At 35.2% G+C, this 18,566-nt stretch overlaps 1 protein-coding gene across 2 annotated transcripts in view; it reads right to left on the reverse strand.

Annotated features, from left to right (window-relative positions):
- ZNF804B (zinc finger protein 804B) overlaps nt 1-18,566 on the reverse strand; it is a 238,558-nt gene that overhangs the window by 11,122 nt on the left and 208,870 nt on the right. The window lies entirely within an intron of this gene.

Consider the following 18,566-nt stretch of genomic DNA (forward strand, 5'->3'; position numbering starts at 1 on the left):
CCCTCACCAGCTTCCCAGCACCAGGGTGTCTGGGGATGGGAGGTTCATAAGCGAGAAGGGAGCTCAGGTACACTGAGTCAGATCTCCAGACTGGAAACCTTGATGACCTAAGAGCTGAACCCCGGCATCCACTTGCCCCCCAATCTGAAGGAGACACTGCATGGGACTTACATTTCCAGAATAGGCAGAACAAGCTGCTCAAAAGTCTCACCATGGCTGCACAGACTTTTGCACAGGCCATTAGGGATCTGTGTTTGAGGTACCAAAAAAAAAAAAAAATGCTGTGTTGTTGTTTTATAAAATCTAAAGAGATGCTAATTCCTTTTTTCCTTTTTTATTTTTCTTCAACTAAAATTAGAGAAATATTAAGTCATCCATTTAATGGTGATGGCATAATATCACAGAGAGACACATAGGAACCCTTGGGGGAAAGAGGTGATACAGACTCTGATTAAGTTCTGTGAAGCATGCTGGAAAGCTGTGGTAGGTATCTCTCATCATGGTCATGTCAACTCTCCTTCAAGTATATTTGTGAAAAAAGAATTAAAAAATAAATTAAAAATAAAAAAGCCAGACAGCATTTGTTGGGAGAAAAAAAAATGTTGTGAGACTAAGATCGGAAGTTTCTTATTTGCTCCCAGCCTTCTGGACCCCGAGACTTGTGCTTCTGAGCACTGATATGGAGCATGAGAGAGCTGGGCTGTCCAGGAATCAGCTGTCCAGGGAGCTTAAGAGCTGTCAGTGACCTGCCTGATGTCTTCCCATGGACAAACTCCCTTGGATGGGGAGGAGAAGGCCAGAAAGGCAGTTGCTCAGGTAACTAGGGCAGCTCCAAGCAGCAAGAACCGTCCTGCCACCTGGTGCCTGTTGAAAGTTTAGCTGTATTAATCAGAAACCTTTGCAGTCTGTCATCCTTATATCTCTCTGGAAATCCTCTATCAGCTGTGACATTTAGTATTTCACCAAACTAGACTCCAAAACAGAAGATCTGCAAAGTCCTCTTTAAAACACTTAGAATTCAGTTCCTTGGAAAGAAATGGTTATTCCACTAATTTTTTATTTTTTTCCTGTCCCCCTCACTGTCCATCTTTTGTCCATCTTTTCCAGTCTATATAGCATTCCATTCCCTCAACTTTTTTGCCTGTAGTTTAGAATAAATTAGACAAATATGTAAGACAACATTACTGCTGGTCCAAGAAAGCAATTTCTTTTTAGTAATATGTTAAAGCCAAAGCTGTAAAGTAAACCAGAGAATCTTCCCAGAACAAACTTTGTCATCTTTCATATTTACATGAGTGTAAAGATATTTAAGCAGTAAAGATTCTATTTTCCATGAAAAAACACACAGAGTCTTGAGTCTTATTAACATCTTCCATGTGAAGAAAGGGCAAAGAAATACATTTGAGAAATGTCGTTTAGAGCCGCTTGCTGTATTTTAGCTGTCACCATGAGCTGTTTGGTATCACACATAAAGCATTCATGAGGAAAAACAGAAACAGTTTCTACCTGTCAAGGAAACAAAGAACAATGTGCATGCTAGTACTATGGAGTGCAGGTACTGCAAAGCAATGCCATTTCACTTCTTTGACAGGTAGGATGATAATCAACAAAGCAAATGGACCAACACTAAGAATAGAAGTCCTAGTGGTATTTTTTGCTCTCTAATGGCATACAGAATGTGTCAAGGAAGAAGAGAAAAGAATACAAAAAATATAGGAAAGTGTAGCTGAGCACTCATCAACTGGAGATGAAAACCAAGAAATTAAAAGCATCTACAGTCTGAGCAGAGAAAGGGTCTCTCCCTGCACATGCCCCCATCAAAACAAAAAAGCTGCACTGCCAGAGCTCCGATTAGGAATTGTAATGAAATTTGTCATCTGTGTTGGATAGACCACGGGACTGCCCACTGAACCTGCAAAAGCCACGGTTTTCCTCACTAATAACCTGTGCCAGTCTTTTGACAGGCATGCAAATATCTTTCACAGGTGGTGAACAACAGCATGCAACTGAGGAGGTACCTGAATGACAACCCTAAGCTCAGCAGGTGCGCTTGAAAATTAACATCACTTTACATGGCAATTGCATTTTTCGTGTAATTAGGTACTTAACTGGGCATCCAAATACGGGCACGTGTAATAAATTATGATTTATTTAATAGCAATTTAGTGTTCTGTCCTTCACCTGCTACAAATATCATTGCTACAGAATTATTTTTCATATTTAGACTCATGTTCTATTCTTTCTCTGTTTTTTATGTAAATGTGCATGTGGATACTGCCATATCTAGAAGTAACACTTTTTTTTTTTAAACCCACACAGAATATTAAAAGACCACAAAGTAATTTTCACTATTATGGAACACTTTACTTATATAACCATGTCTGAGTCACATTGGCTCATCTATATAAGACCCACTCAAAAATTGCTGAATATATTATTTTCCCCCCTGAACTCTGGTATGATTCATCAGGGGATCCAAATGAGTCAATGGAATTGCATCTTTGTTACCTTCCTTTGTTAGCCAGAAAACATCAGTGGCCAAATACCATACGTGCACTGTACTTTAGTAACTTCTACCAGATTTTTTTTTTTTTTAATTGTTGCTTTGTTGTGGCCAATACTTACTTACTTACTGTAGCATACTTACCACTGACTGCATTTTCAGTAGTAAGATTATTTTTTTTCCAGAGATTGATCCTGGTTTCTATTCCTCCATGTGAAGAGGAGCATTTCTCTGGATTGTCATTAATCTGAACAAATTTAGATGCCTGTGGCAGTTTCTTAGATTTTCTTTACAACCACTGAAGAGAAATTAGCAGTTTTATGGACCTAATCACCACATCTGAAATCAGTGGGGTAAAGTGAGATGTAAAAGTATCTTTCTTTTCATTGGGTAAAGAGGGTATTAATGGTGACTATCTCAGACATGGACCACTTTTGATAGAGGAAGAGTGTGCGATTGGTGCATTGTCACTTGGTCACACAGGTAGTACTCGTGTTTACATGTTCCATAAAAGAGTAGTTTGTATTAGTGTTACTTTTGGTGTATATAAGAGAAAGAAAGTTGAGAAAGACTTCTGGGCTTATTCATTTTTGATTTTTTTTTAGGAAACCATTGACAACATAAGGTTTCTATAATCTGCATTTCAAAGTGATTCATCTGACAGGGGATACACAGAAAAAAAAATGGAGAAAGTGTGCTTGCAGTACTGGTTAAGAACACAAATACATTGAGAAGCATAGAGAAGATATTTGTTCTTCTCTCACTCCTGATTTCTTGTCTTGGTCATTTCCCTGCCAGGTTTCTCACCCCTCCTTCTCTAGGTGGTTGCTGACTTCAAGAACCACTTTTTCTCTTGTTCACTTTCTCTCAATTTAAGGACCAGAGGGAATGTAGTACTGGGAGAGAGTTACTTCTTTTGAGAATTCTGCCAGGGGTCATGTTCACCTCATTATAGAGATCTACTTGGGAGTCTCAGTGTATCTCTACTTCAGATACTGGGTCAAATAAGTGTTGCTGCAAGTATATTGAGAAGCAAGTCATGTTTTTGTTCTCAGTGGTGTAACTACGCGGATTTAAATAGAAGGCAGGTTTGGAAAAAAAATGTTAAAATTTCACGCATTAAATCAGAAAATATCAGGTCAGCTTGAGTTAGACAACTTTTTCCACTTACATTCAGATATTTTATTTCCAAATATCATTCACATTCAATGTATCTGATAAAACATTCATCACTGTAAGGCACTGTAGCCCCAGATAGAAACATATGCATCTCTGCTTACTTCAGTCAGCTTCATGTATATGAGTCCTGCCATATGTAAAGAGCCTTCTCTGAATTCAAGTTCATAAACTAAAGTGTTTGAGTGCATGATTGACTTAAAGATTGATTTCCACTTTGCTGAAAAGCCCCTTAATTGAATTCTAATCAAACTCACCATAGAAGGGTTAAATGAGGAAAAAAAAAGTGGAATGTGATTTTCAGTAACTATTCTCTTGCCTAATATTGGAACTAAGTAAATTATTTATAAAATGATTTTACACTGCAAACCGTCAAATGAGAATGATAAAGTTACTAGAAAATAAAATTAGACTTCATGTCTGAAGCTTATAGTATTAACTCTCTAAGTGAAATAGGGGAAACAACAGAGAAGAAATTTGATTTTACTATAATAAATAAAATCCTAAAAATAAAAATGAAAGGCTATTACATACAGAAATTAACCAGGAGATATGAAACTCAAAAATTACCTGACAAATTGTCATGTTTTACACATAAGTAGTTAAAGATCCCTTTGAAGTGTGTGATAGTTACTATTTTTTGGAGTATATTTTATTATAGCCAATTATAATGGATTCAATATTGTTATCAGGAATGAATGGAAGATAGAAAGAAAATATCCTTGCATGATTGGGTTAGGGCATGAGATGACAGCAGGAGGGCAAAAATCAATCCTTAGACATGCCCATCAATGAATGAGTTGCTGATCACAGATCCAATTGAAAGAAAAAATTACAGCCAGGTGTTTGTTTTCATGTTCCTTCACAGAAACTGCTGCTAAATCTTTGTAGAAAGAGGATCTGATCTAGTGCAATGGGTCTTGATACCAGAAAGAAACAGGATCTACCACTGCTTATCTGTTTCTTTTCTGTGGGAGCTTCTTACAGTTCAGCCAGATCAGTGAATATTCTTGCTACTTAAACTGATTTCAACCATTGCCCAAAGTATGAGTTTGGACTAATGAAATTCAGGGTACATTTGCACAGCTCATGAGAAACCCCTAGGTAATGTTAAAACAGATGGATTGCAGGGAGGGCATTTCTGCAGGGTAAAGGATAGAACAGGCACTTTGTGGCAACAATTCACTCGTTTGAAGGACTGAGCTATTTGTGGATTCAGCATATGCTCTGCTTGACCACCCACATTTATATCAGTTCCAATGAATTTACTGTCATATGGTCCAGCAAGCTGTCTGTGTACTGTACTATTTGATTAGACACATCCAGTGTCACTTTGGAATACAGAGTAATTTACCTAGTAAAAGCAACACATTTGAAAGATAAGAATCTTGAGACAAGGACTGTATCTTCACTGCATGTTTATATACAACCTGGCTCATGGGGTCTCTCGTGCTGATTCTCAGCCAGAGAAAAACAAAAGCTCATTTAAATTATTTTTTTTTTCCTTCCCATGTAAAGATCTCAAAGAGAATAAACTGCTATGACAATTTTGTAAAATCAAAATTTTCAATACTTATTGTAATCTTACTTTAGAAATTTTTAAGCTTTTTTTCCCACATTTTTGAAGCCTATCTCACCACTTAGTGTTTCTTTGTTCTATCTGTAGCAGATGAAATATAATATCACTTACATTTTAAGGAAAAGAGCCTGAATTATCCAAGAATTCAAAAGGCAGGTCTAAAGCATGGCCTCAGAATTCCTTCAATGTAGTCCTCAGATTTTCAGAGTAACAATAATGATAATAGACATGATTTTGCATACATTTTATATAACACTTTACAGAGACAAATCTCAGATGTCTTATGAAACAGGCACTTTTACCATGATACTATTTTACAAATAAAGAAATGAAAGCAAAGAGAGATGGAATTACTTATGAGAAGAGTAGGGAAGAGGCTAAATCAGCACTCACAAACGTGTGTTTAATTAGCACATCTTACTCTTTATAAGCCCATTGGAACAAGACGAAAGATGCCAGATATCTGAATTAAACCTGCCACGGTTTTGACTGTGATAGAGTTAATTTTCTTTGTAGAAGCTTGTACAGTGCTGTGTTTGGGATGTAGGATGAGAACGATGCTGGTAACACATGGATGTGTAGTTGCTGCTGGCAGTGCTCACCCAGAGCCAAGGCCTCTCCTACTCCAAGCGCTGCCCAGCCAGCGAGGGACTGGGGGTGCACCGGGAACTGGGAGGGGACACAGCCGGGACAGCTGGCCCAGGCTGCCCAAAGGGGTGTCCCACCCACCCCACGGGGTGTCATGCTCGGCAATAACAACTGGGGGAGAGGAGGAGGAAGTGGGGGGACGTTCGGAATGATGGCACTTGTCTTCCCAAAGAACCGCTGCGCTTGACAGGTCCTGCTTTCCTGGGAGCGGCTGACACCTGCTTGCTGATGGAAACAGTGAGCGAATTCCTTGTTTTGTTTTGCCTGTGTGCATGGCTTCTGCTTTACCTCATAAACTGTCAGTATCTCAGCCTGTGGGTCCTCACACTTTTACCTTCCCTATTCTCTCCCCCATCCCACCCGAGGAGAGTGAGTGAGCGGCCATGTGGTGCTGAGTTGCCTGCTGGGATTAAAGCACAACAAAACCTGAATTTGATTTTCCTGTATATTCAGTTGATTCTTAAGGACTGTGGTAGTGATGAAGGAACTACAATAAAGCATGAAATATACCCATTACAAAACATTGTGCTATGTCCATAGGTTACATAAAGGAAAGCTGAATCAGCAGACCACTACACTGTGACTTTGTACTGCTGTGCTAGAGAACAAGCTCATCACTAAAAAGAGTTATTTTAATAAGCACCTGAGATAAATGTATGTTTTGTGATAGGTACCTTTCACTGCACTTCAGATGAAATTGGATTTGGTCAGGGCGAAGGGTGAAAAACAGTATGTGCATGACGAATATTAAAACCAACTATAAACAAAAGTCTCATCAAATGTCTCAAGGAAATAGAAAATCTCTTTTTCTAATAAGAAATAATAGCTATCAGTAAAAAGACTTTTAGGTTGTTTTCCTTATTCAGTCAAAAGCAAAACATTCTTTCTCTTCTATTTGCTTAAAGCAGACAGATGTCTTCTGGAGTAGGAGAGCTAAAGGTAACCGGGAACAATACTGTAACAAAATGGATGATCAGAGTAAAGGAGGTATAATAAATGACATCTCCGTGACATAAGATTCTTATTTGACAATAAGAAAGGCCACAAATGACTTTTATAGTCATCTGTCTGAAACTTCCCAATAACACAAAGCAGGGAACATCCTTTTTAACAGATAAACTGATAAAATCAAGTTACTTTGACAAGATCTATTTTACATAAACCAAATTAAATTACATTAATTACATTATAGTTCTTTAATACTTTATGGAATCCTGTATCAGTCATGCCAGCATTTTCCCTGGCACTGATGTCAGGATGACAGATTTTCTTGTTTATTCTCTTTAAACACTAGCATGGTTTCTATCTTCATGCAACTTCCTCTAGTGCTCTGAGACTTATTAAAAATTCTCATTAATGGTTATGAGAGTGTGTGGCCATCTCTTTCCCACTATTAAGTGTAGGTTACCTGAATCTGCTGGCATGAAAATATTTAGTTTCAGATTATGCTGTTTCATATTTTTCTTAGCTAATGCTAGAGTGGTACTTCACAATCATCATAAATATCAGAAATGTGACTAAATCATCTGGCTTTGCCCCAAGTATAGAACAGAAATCTGTATTAAATACTCTTTTTTTACATCACTGCTGACAAGTAACTCATTTCTATTTGGATCAGAAGATTCTTTATGTCCTCAATATACTTTCAGAAACCTTCTTGCCCTTACCTCTGATGACTACAAATTTTCCTTTTGCCCTTTTTACTTCCTCTATAACTTTTTTTCCAATTTCTTCACTTCTGATTTATGATCTTTACTATCCATTTTTCCTTTTTCTCCTTTATTATAAATTTAAGCCACAGAGAATTGACTTTCCTTCTAAACAAGATTAGCTGTTTATTACCGATTTGGTCTTTTTTCAGTTGTGGGATTTGGGTTCGTAAGCTATCTGACAAACGCTCTTTTAAATTTCTTAAGTTTCTCTCACATCTTTCCATTTGAATTCTTCCTCCTAGTCCATTTTGCTGGCTCTTCCACCTTCATGACACTAGCTTCCTTAAGTAAGTGCATGTTGCAGTTTCTTTTTGTTTTTATTTTTGTTTTTATGCCAATAATATGTAATTTAAAGATCAGCTTTATAGAGCCCCATAATGTAGATGAATCCAGATACAGTAATTTGAAGCATTTTTGTACTATTCTTGACAGAAGGGAGGTCCACAGAGGCAACAAATTCAGATGGATAATCTGTTAATTTTAATTTCTTCGTGCATGGGATTGGAATAGCAGTTTATGTTCCAGTCCTTGGTTTATTTACAGGAAGAGATGAACAGATGTCCCATTATTTTTCCAGGGTAATTCACTCCTGCCACAGCCTGGTGTAGCCTTTGATTATCTGAGAAAATCTTCTCAGAACATATCTCAGTAAATTGTACTGATTAAAAATGGTTATTTTGAATATCTATTTTTATTTATTTTCCAAATTTGTCTCACATAGTTATTACATGTTGTGTCTTTTGATTTTAGTGCCCTTTTTTTCCCTCCACTTGACCTATCCATCTCACTTCCCAGTTCATCAGCATTTCCTGCTAAAATCACAAAAGTAATAAGGTGCTTCCTAAGCAAATTCATTGTGTCAAGGTAAAAGATAACCAAACTGTGCAGAGTGAATGATGCCTTAATTTTCCAGTTTATAAAGGCAAAGACATTTTGGCCTATCCAGCACCCTTTTTATTGCCACTTGCTTAAAATATTATTCATTTGAAATTTGTTATTTCCATTTGGTTTTCTTGAACATATTGCTGTTGCAACCTGCAGTGCTTAAAGCTTTCACTAAGACAGGGAGCTAAAAGCGTGCACATAGGTCAAGATATGTGGTTCAGCTCACTGCTGTGTAACAGATCACTGAACTGCAACTTGACACCTTTCAATTGTGATTCCATAAGTTAAAATGAGTTTAATGCTGCTCAAGAAAATGCTCCCTGGAAAGAGGATGAAAAAGAACACATTGCACGTCGTGGAGCTAATGGAAAGTAGCATTTAATGTCCCCCTTTTCCTCTTACCCATGATCTAGACTCTGTTTGTATTCACCCTTCTATCAAATAATGCTATAAACAAGCTAGTTTTTGATGTAGACATGGAAAGTTTTTAACACTATAAAGCTGAATTATCACTCCCTGCTTCTAAAATGTTATGCCACTTCTCAAATTTTGAGTAAAGTTTATTATTTGCTCTCAGCAAAGTTTTATTGTTGTAAAATTTGAAGTTGATCTTTTATTTATACCACTGCTTCTTATTCTAGTTCTCTATACTTTTCTACAGCCCTGAATATTAGTTATTTCTTTTACTAAAGTATGATTGTAAGTTTGTATGCTCAAATTGAACAACAATCCTCTTAAAATATGCACCATCTCATATAAAACACGGTGAGAGTAAATTTATATTCTTTGGCCTAGGTGAGTCAAAATGGAGAAAAGCAGGGCAACTGGATCACATGTTATAATTTTAATTTCTGAAAAAATTATTCCATTGTTTTCCAGGTACTATTGGTTTAGTTTTTAGAAAGACCTTGTGCTGCTTGATGAACTCCAGAAATAAGTAAGGAATTATATGACAAATGATTTCAATTCAATTTGCTAGAAATAACAGAAAATCACTATAGCAATTACTATACTCTTCTCATGTACTCCAAGTTTAGATTTAGTGAGATATCACTTGTTGTTTTGCATGTATGCAGGTCCAATTTATGATTGCTTTCAATTTGCAGACCAGAATCTTTATTTTCTTTTTTAACTATGCATCTGAACATTATGCTGTGTTAAATTTCAAAATGGAAAGGAAATCAGAATCTGACCTGAGTTACCAAGAGCCATAATTACGTGAATGAATTGAATGCCAAGTGTAACCCAGGCTCAAACAATATGAAAGGCAGAACTCAGAAAAAAAATGTCATTGGAAGCTGATGAGAAGACTGGATTTTGCATTGAAGTGAAGAACAAGATGAGATTAGTCTGAATATTCCGGGTTCCTTGAAAAAGGAAATAATAAATATTAATAAATATTAATTTAATAATGGTAATAAATTTAATAAATTGTTTTATTTTGCCCCTAAAGTTTATTTACTAATTTACACAATAATTCCTCTATTAATTGTGACTTTCTATTCTTGCACACAATCAGATCCTTATCTAATTTTGGAGATCTAAGGCAGGTTTACGATATGAGTAGTAAGTTACCACTCCACATACCCTATAGTAAAAGTGTAAATACTGAGCAACGGAACATGACTGCATTTTCAATTTTAAAGATAAGTATTTATAAATGTCTGTTTTGAAGGAAGCAAAGCTAAGAATCTTTCAACATGCTAAGGTTTGAAAACGAGCAGAGAAACATTGACTACAAACAGAAAGTCTCCTACCGTGTTCCCGGGGGGTTATGTCAATTCCTCTCTACTTACACATTTGTTTAAAGAAGCAGAATTTCTGCTTAGCAAGAAACTTTAACATCTGTGATTTATTTACATTTTAGTCTTACTGGAGGAAGTAAAATTTTGAGAACTTATTAAAAAAAATGAAAATTTAAACTGTTTCTAAGTGACTCGATGTCAATTCATCTAAATAGTAATGGAACAAAATGCTTTATAAAGTTATAATTTTCATAATTTGTTTTTACCTCAAGAATATTAAACAATCTGTGCATATATTAAAAAGCCTATTTTTACATATTTTCAAGATTGCACTGTTGAAACAGTGTATTTCAATCTTTATGAACAATTTCAAATTGTTTTAAAAGAAAATGATGTAAAACTTTCCAAAGAGAAATGTCCCTGAACTTCTCACATTCCTACCAAAGCATTCTGCTTTAAAAATAGTATTTCCTGTTGGAAAAAGTGTTTAGTAGTTAACTTCGTGTTAAGGAAACATTTGTTTTTTATGGTCCCATCACCTGTGTTAATATATTTGTTTGGTATTCATATGAATATCATTTACATTTCTCTAGATATCCCCTTGCAATTTAATATGAGAAGGTGTTTAAAGAGCCCTCGTCTTTTTAATGGCTCCTGGTGGAGCCTAATTATTATGAAATTGCTAAAGCAGAGAAATGATAATTAGTCTGGGTTACCTCCTTTATTTTTCCCTTGGAGACATGTTAAAATATGTTAATTAATGCTTTTAACTAAGAAAAGGTAATAAATGACTAATCCCACCATCTTTATCGCTATCTTGGTGATGTACAGAAATGTTTCTGGTTTGCTTTTAAATATTTGTTTCTGTTATAAGTGCCCCTTGAAGACATACAAGGTACATTGTACATTTTCTCAAACACAAACATCATTGATTAGCATGACTTTAAAGCTCCACAGGAATCAATTACACAGCTACATTCTTGCACATTAATTACTGCAGATGGTCAAAAATGAACAGAGCTATAATAGAAGCAGATTCTAAACAGATGTTTGTAGGGCCATGTATACCTTTGTGGGTGCCAATGAGATTAGAAGAAATATTATTTTTCCAGACAGATATGAATAAGAGTACACTGTTTAAAAGTTATGCAGAAGCTAACGGAAGCATAATTTTACTGTGAACATCTGATAGTGCAACATTTTGCTAGTGAAGTTAATTGCCCGGTGTCTCCAAAATGCTGGTCATATCAGAAAATTACCGTAGGTAAGATATGTAATCTTGTTGAATTGTACTGTATTCTACAAGTCACTCCACAAACATGAACTAAAGTACTTGTAAATGTACAGTAATCAAAAACACGCATAACATCCGGTAGTTCTTTCTTTCTATCACCTTGAAGCAAGACTAGTAGAGCCTGACCTCAGAATGACTCTGGTTTGTTTCAGATCCACTGATTTCTCTCTCTCTCGCTCACACACATATATACACACAATCTGCAAAGTATTTGGCTTACAAGGAACATTACCTAATGTTCATCAGTCTTTTGAAGATGGTACAAGAAATATACTGTATATCTGTGTTCAGCCTTGCCCAGTTCTTATTCATAGTGAATAGACACTGTTATATGAACAATAAGATTTTTACATAGAAGTAAGTAGTTAGGAGACATGCTGTATATCCCATTGCTTTTGTCCTTGCTACTTGTCTTTAAAAAGGGCAAAAGACATCTGAATACAGACATTAAAAAAAGAACAACAATGCCCAATATCATTTATCTTGCCTATTAAATAATACGGGCATATCTCCAACTGAACTCACCTAGAGATTATCTAAAAACAGTAACAATCATTTTAATATAAATGTTTAGGTTCTCCATATTTATTCTATGTTCTTAAGTACTATCCTATGTACTGCATGCATTAGCACATCAGAACAGAGAACCAAAGAGGAATACATTGATTTTAATCACTTTTTACATAGTATGAAACTATATATGATTGGCTTTAAAACATTTTCTATTGGAATGGTGTGTTTGAGAAAGACTTTTTGTTTCAAAATCTATTGAATTTACATGTTTCTTCATGTTCTGGGTCAGGGAATTATAGAACAAAATTAAACTTTTAAACTATCCAAACTGATATTTTTTGGGAACAATTTCATATTTGTCACTATTTAATTTGGGTTTTGACATCATGTTTTTGTTCGTTTGTTTGTTTTAACAAATCTAATTCTTCAGATTCCTTGCTTATTTGAATAAGCCATCCATTACACTGCATCACTCATTCCCCCTGACTGAAAAATCATTTATAAAACTCTAGCAATGAAAAAGTATACTCTGAAAAGAACAAAAATGACAATAGCAGGCATTAATGTAGAGCACTTCTTCTACCTGATATTCTGGTTATTGCTATGTCTTAAATGCCAGAATCTGATAATACACTTCTGTAATTCCTCATATAATGAAATACTAAAGAAATATCTTACAGTCATTGGACCGTCATTAACAACGATGAAATTAAGTTTCCCACTTTTTTTTTTCCCCAATGTAAAGAGGGTTAAATTGCTAATTTACATGCTAATTAACATTCATTCTAAAGTACACCAAATGTAATTCCATAGCATCTAACATTTAACAATTTAGCTTATCTAGACATTAAATTTAAAAGCAGCTTTGCATTATTTGCAAAAGTATTTTTGAGGGCTAATGATTAAAGGAATCTCATTATTCTAAGCAACACACAATTTTAAAAAGATGAATACTGCCAATTTAGTTACCTTATCACCGAGTAATAAGAAAAGAGCCAAGCACTGGAAGGGCAGCAGGTTCAGTAGTTCTTAATAAGACCCACAGATTTGTAAGTTTAAAATAAAGAATTGTTTCTGATGACATTTCTTTGGAATCTGTTGCCTCAAGTCACCCCCATTTTCAGAGTGTGCTCAGTGGTATTTGATATAACCGCTTCTGCTGCTACAGAGCTACTCTGGTACATGTACTTGCTATAGAGTGCAACTGAGGCATCTCTATGTAGTATAGCCAAAAATACAAGCCTCCTCTCATAACATTTAAGAAAATATTGCATGATATTATAAACTAAACATTCAATTTAAGGTCGCTTCAAGCTGGCAAAATAAATGCTTTTAGTACAGTGATGCAATTGAATTCTCATATTGTTTACATCCTTACATCCTGCTTTTGCTCATATGCTGCCCTTTGCTTAAACTGTGATGTCATCCTCTGTTGCTTTATGCTACTTTTATTTACATCAGTTCTGTGATGTGACACAACTTGATTGTCTGTTTCATTGCATCACTATTTCAGCATTTCAAAGATGCTGGATTGCAGGTACTCTGAAACACAGCAAGCATGATAAAAACACAGTTTTAGAAAGACAGGATTTCTCTATTTCTGAGTAACAGAAAGAAGCATCCAGGCCAAGAAAACAGACTATTTTGGTCTCATATGATCTATCTGTGGTAGAAGTTTGAATTGTATGTGAGCAACATCATTTGCTCATATTTTATTTATTTTCAGACCCCAGTGATTTTTGATGACATGTACTACCTTGGTACTATTTTCAATATATAAAGAAATATTTTGTGCCAATATATCTGTGGTGTTTTTTTTTTTTTTCTTCTTCTAAAAAGAATTACCTTTCAAAACAACCTCTGATTTTCATATATCATTCCTTGTTGATTCACCCAGTTCCTCTGCTCTCAGTGGAATGTCTTCTCCTGTCCTTTACCCTGCTATTTCCCTTTATTGATGGATTATTGGATTATTTTTACATGTCTTTGCTATTGTAAACTTATTTTTATCTCTCTCTCTCTTTTTTTTTTTTTGCACACAGCTTCATTTTTTCTTCTAATTTCAGAGTGATACTTCCATGAAATTTCTTTCTCTCTTCATCCACTGCACCTATTTTCATAATTACTTCATAAAGCCACTTCTGTTGCCCCCCTCATTTCACATCATCAGTTCATTTGTAGCCAACAGCTTTGTCCCTTTCACAAGATGGGTTAATTCTTTCAGTACAGTCCATCTTCAGTACTAAGTCAGGGAATTTTCCTTAATGAAAGCAACATGCAAGCCTGAGATTAAAGATTGTGTTAAAGAACAGTTGCATAAAAGTATCAAAAAAGGTCATCCATACAATTTTGATTCTGGTGCCTTGTCACTTTTCTATGCTTTACTTTACAAATAGCCTATATATTTACGTAGCAATTTACTAAAGCTTGGGATCCAGAAAGAAAATTTCAACCCAAGCACTGAAAGCAAAGAAACCTGGGTCTTAAAATACAAAGTGTTTGGAAATCTTAATTATAAGCATCATGGTGAGTTCTGTATTTAAGGATCCAATAGAAACCATACGATAGTTTGTTTTGTAATCAAAACTAATATACTCCTAAAAAAACTAAAAACTCCTAAAGACTAAAAAAAATAAAAAAAACTAAAAAAAATTTAAAAAAACTAAAAAAATAAAAAAAATAAAAACTCCTAAAAGGAGTTAATTCCCAAAAATAAATTCTGAAAGAATGAGAACTTGTTAAGTCAATTAAGAAAAAAGCAGTGAGAGAAAATGAAAACTATTCAGCAAGAAATTATCAAAAACTTGCTCGTAAGGAAGTTACAGAAAGAGTGAAGTCATTTTGGGGAGGATGAACAAGAACACACACTGCAAAATCAATGTATGATGAAAAGCTAAGAAAGTGTGAAACTATGACTGAAATTAGACAATGCAATAAATAGCATAGTTATAAGTAACAATAAGAAAATCACTGGTTTCAGAATGAGCAAAAGCAGGCAAAAAGATCATTTCAGTAAATGATATGGCAGACTACAGAAATGAAAGCTTTGCTTTTCACATGATAGAAAACAAGCCTTATGCCAGAAATTTAAAGCGTATCCTGTTTCCACAGAAAGCTATACTTAAAAGGAAAAAGCAGGGAAAATCAAATCTGTATATGTAGTAGAATAATGAATAAAATAACATGAATTCTTCTGCATTAAAAAGCAAAAAATTCTTAAGAAAATAAATATTGTGATGGAGAAGTGTCTTGCATAGGGTATACATCCACAGATAACCATTCTAATTCTCTAATGGTAATAGGTAAAACATAAACTGGAAATAGACTTGTATTGCTAAACTGTCATTTCACTGAAATTAAAGAATAAATCATGGAAAAATCTGAGCAACTGTTGGCCATACTGAATTATACTTTCAGTATGTTGTTTTATATGTCAGAAGCATATAATCTGAATAGAGAAACTTGTGGCAAATGTTCAGGTTAAAAAAAAAAAGTAACAACATTAAGAGAAAAACTACCACACATACAAAAATTCCTTTCTTGGTTCAAGTCCACTTGTAAACCAGCTGTTTGAGGGAGTCTAACATCACATCAGTAGTTCTATTGCTCTGTTCCTGATCTTTAACTTTTAATGCAATTATGATTCCAGCTTTCTTACTAGGGATGTGACAAATGTGAAAATTCTTTTTTTAAAATATACATGTATTTCTTAACAAGCATGAATCTAAGTTGATTTTTGCAAGGTTAGAGGAAGAAAATGTCAGTGGTTGCAGATAACACTTCTCTCTAACTGTGAGGAAGAAACGCTGAAGCCTTTTGCTGGCTAGGTTATTTTGTGAGGAATACACAGAGAGTGAGGATTTCAGGTGCACAAACTGGCCTTAAAAAAGCAGTACAAAAGGAACAGTGGGTCCACCGATATCTGGAGGGGAAAAAAGCAGAGACTACACAAATGCACATAGTCATGCACCTTCATGCCAAGGTAGCCCTTTCTGTTTTGATTAATATGTTCTTACAGCTACTGGTATTTTGTCCAGAAGAAGGTTTCTTGATGCTGTGTTTGCCTTTGCTCCCAAATCCTGAGGTGAACTCTTTTGGATACTGTCAAACCAGTCTCCTTTCCTCAAAATGAAAACTGTTTGGGTACTAAGAGATGTGTACCTGAGGGCCAAAATATAAGCTTTTCCTCCAGTAAACATACAGATGCTAGAAAATAAAGACCTTAAACATGAATGAACAAAATCTCAGTACTACACTCACTCCTAGATCTTTCTCTATGCTTACTTATCTGTGTATTTTCTAGGTGTTAGAGGCAAAGCTAGTGAAAATGTAAGCATATTTACTATCTTTGATGTTTAACAGTAGATAAATCTCCATCTGAATTAGAGTTTAAATCCACAAGTACCATAAAGGCTTAATGGCAAGTGCCTACAGCTGTACACACTAAATCAGACTTTCATGCAAAAAATATACCCGTGTTAGAATGCATGGATTTAAATACCGATATACAGATACATACATGTGAACTAGTGTAAAATGAAAATTCTGTTCACCTACTTTACAGTACTATGTGTTTCAAGAACACTAAAATTCATTTTTTTTTTTTCATCTGAACGAATGTGATTAGGCAGTATCTCTAAATTTTGACAACAAACTAAAAGAGCTGTTTTGTTGTCAGAAACCCCAAGATGGCAATACAGCCTTGTTTTTCTTCACTGCTTATTTCTATTATTATTATTATCACAATTATTGTATTTCAGTACTTGAAACGGATTTGTAATTTTCTCCTTTGCTGACATATGAAAGCCTAGCTGATTGCTACGGATTATTTATACAAAAATGGAAAGCTCCCACTACTTCTACTTTAAGTGAATGGATGAATGCTATGCATGACCTGGAGGTATTAAAAGATTCCAAAGATTCCATTTAATAGTGTTAACCAAGTAGACATCTCTGCTCAAGTTTTATTTCCTTTTGCAGATGCAAGTGACTTAACAATCCTATTAAAAAAATCTGTACTTACATATTACTTTTCATCAAAGTGTAACATGTATTCACATGTGTTATATTTTCAGGCAGCAGCTTATATTAAATACATACAAACAACTTTTGAATGAATTCATACCAGGACCCTTTGCAGTGTTCAGATAATTTCAATAGAGCTGAGATAATCAGTTCTGATGCAGTCAACTTCTCTTAAGGAGAACACCACAAGCAAGTGATAGCAAGCATTGATGCAGGCACCTTGGTGCTTGGATGGGAGATACTGCAGATTTACCAAATGTGCTACTGCCTGTGACTGCTGCTGAGGACTTTATAAAGTCATAGGTTTCATAACAAAGGAAAAACACAAAGGAAAAACACTGTTGATTTCAAGTGGGCTAGCTGGTATGTGCTGGGGTAGGGAGACATGCATGCACAGGGCTGTACAGCAGTGGAAGATCAGGAGCAGGGAAGGAGTGGTTCTCTCTGGGGTTACACCCTCATTCCTGCCTCAGCCTTGGTGCAGTATCAGGCTTAACGATGGAGAGCTCAGGTTAAGCCATGTGGGAGTGAAGGCTTCCATTCAGACTGATTCTGAGCTCACTATATCCAGCCTTGCAGTGAGAGAAATTATTTTCCAATAACAGATAATATCAATGAGAAATGATTACAGAGTAGTGCAGTAGAAAAGATGCTGGCAAGATTATCTAAGACTAATGCTGTCAAGACAATCAAATAAGAGCTGCTTAATACTCAGTCAAAAGTACTAAACGATATATAAATCACATTAGACCCCTCTAGGGTCATTTTAATGTTAGAAGGCAATGAAGGTACAGGCACAGATGATCTTGAAGGATCCGTGGTTGAGAAAATTTTCCATCAAAGTTTTCTTTGTATGCATATGTATGCATATATGTGCATATACATGTGTAGTATTTGTATACATATGCATGTATGCAGTGTGGAGAGAAAGAAAGTGTCCCTGAGTATATTGCTTGAGAATAAGTCAACACAACAGAAAGACTAGTTGCACAAACAAGGCTAAATTCTTATCATAACATTTTGCAGTCTTCTAAGGACAGGGAAGGCAATGGCTGTTTGCCAACTGTTAGGTCCAAAATTCAGTACTTTCTGCTTTAGAATTGGTTGAAATAACGAAATAGATCACAAAAATTAATTCTATAATACCATAATATTGGGAGATTAGAGTCATAAGTCTTTGAATAAAATCTGTTTCCTCTGGAAGAGAAACAAAAGGCTTATGCCAAAGTACTCAGTGCAATATCTTTTTTTTTCTGTCTTTATATCTTCTCTAAAGAGCATTGCCACTTTAATACAGATTTCTAAGTAGAAGGGGAATCACAAGGGGAGACTACACTATATTGTTAGTGAAATCTAAAGAGTCCCTGACTTTCATTTAATCTCCAGTAGAAGAACAGTGTTCAGAGCACATCCATGCATATGACTAATGGTATCCTCAAATATCTTCTGGGAAACAGAAAGTACACCTTAAGAGAAAGAAATTTTT

The sequence above is a fragment of the Anser anser genome (genome assembly GCF_964211835.1).
Source record: "Anser anser genome assembly, chromosome: 2".
NCBI classification, from domain to species: Eukaryota; Metazoa; Chordata; class Aves; order Anseriformes; family Anatidae; genus Anser; species Anser anser.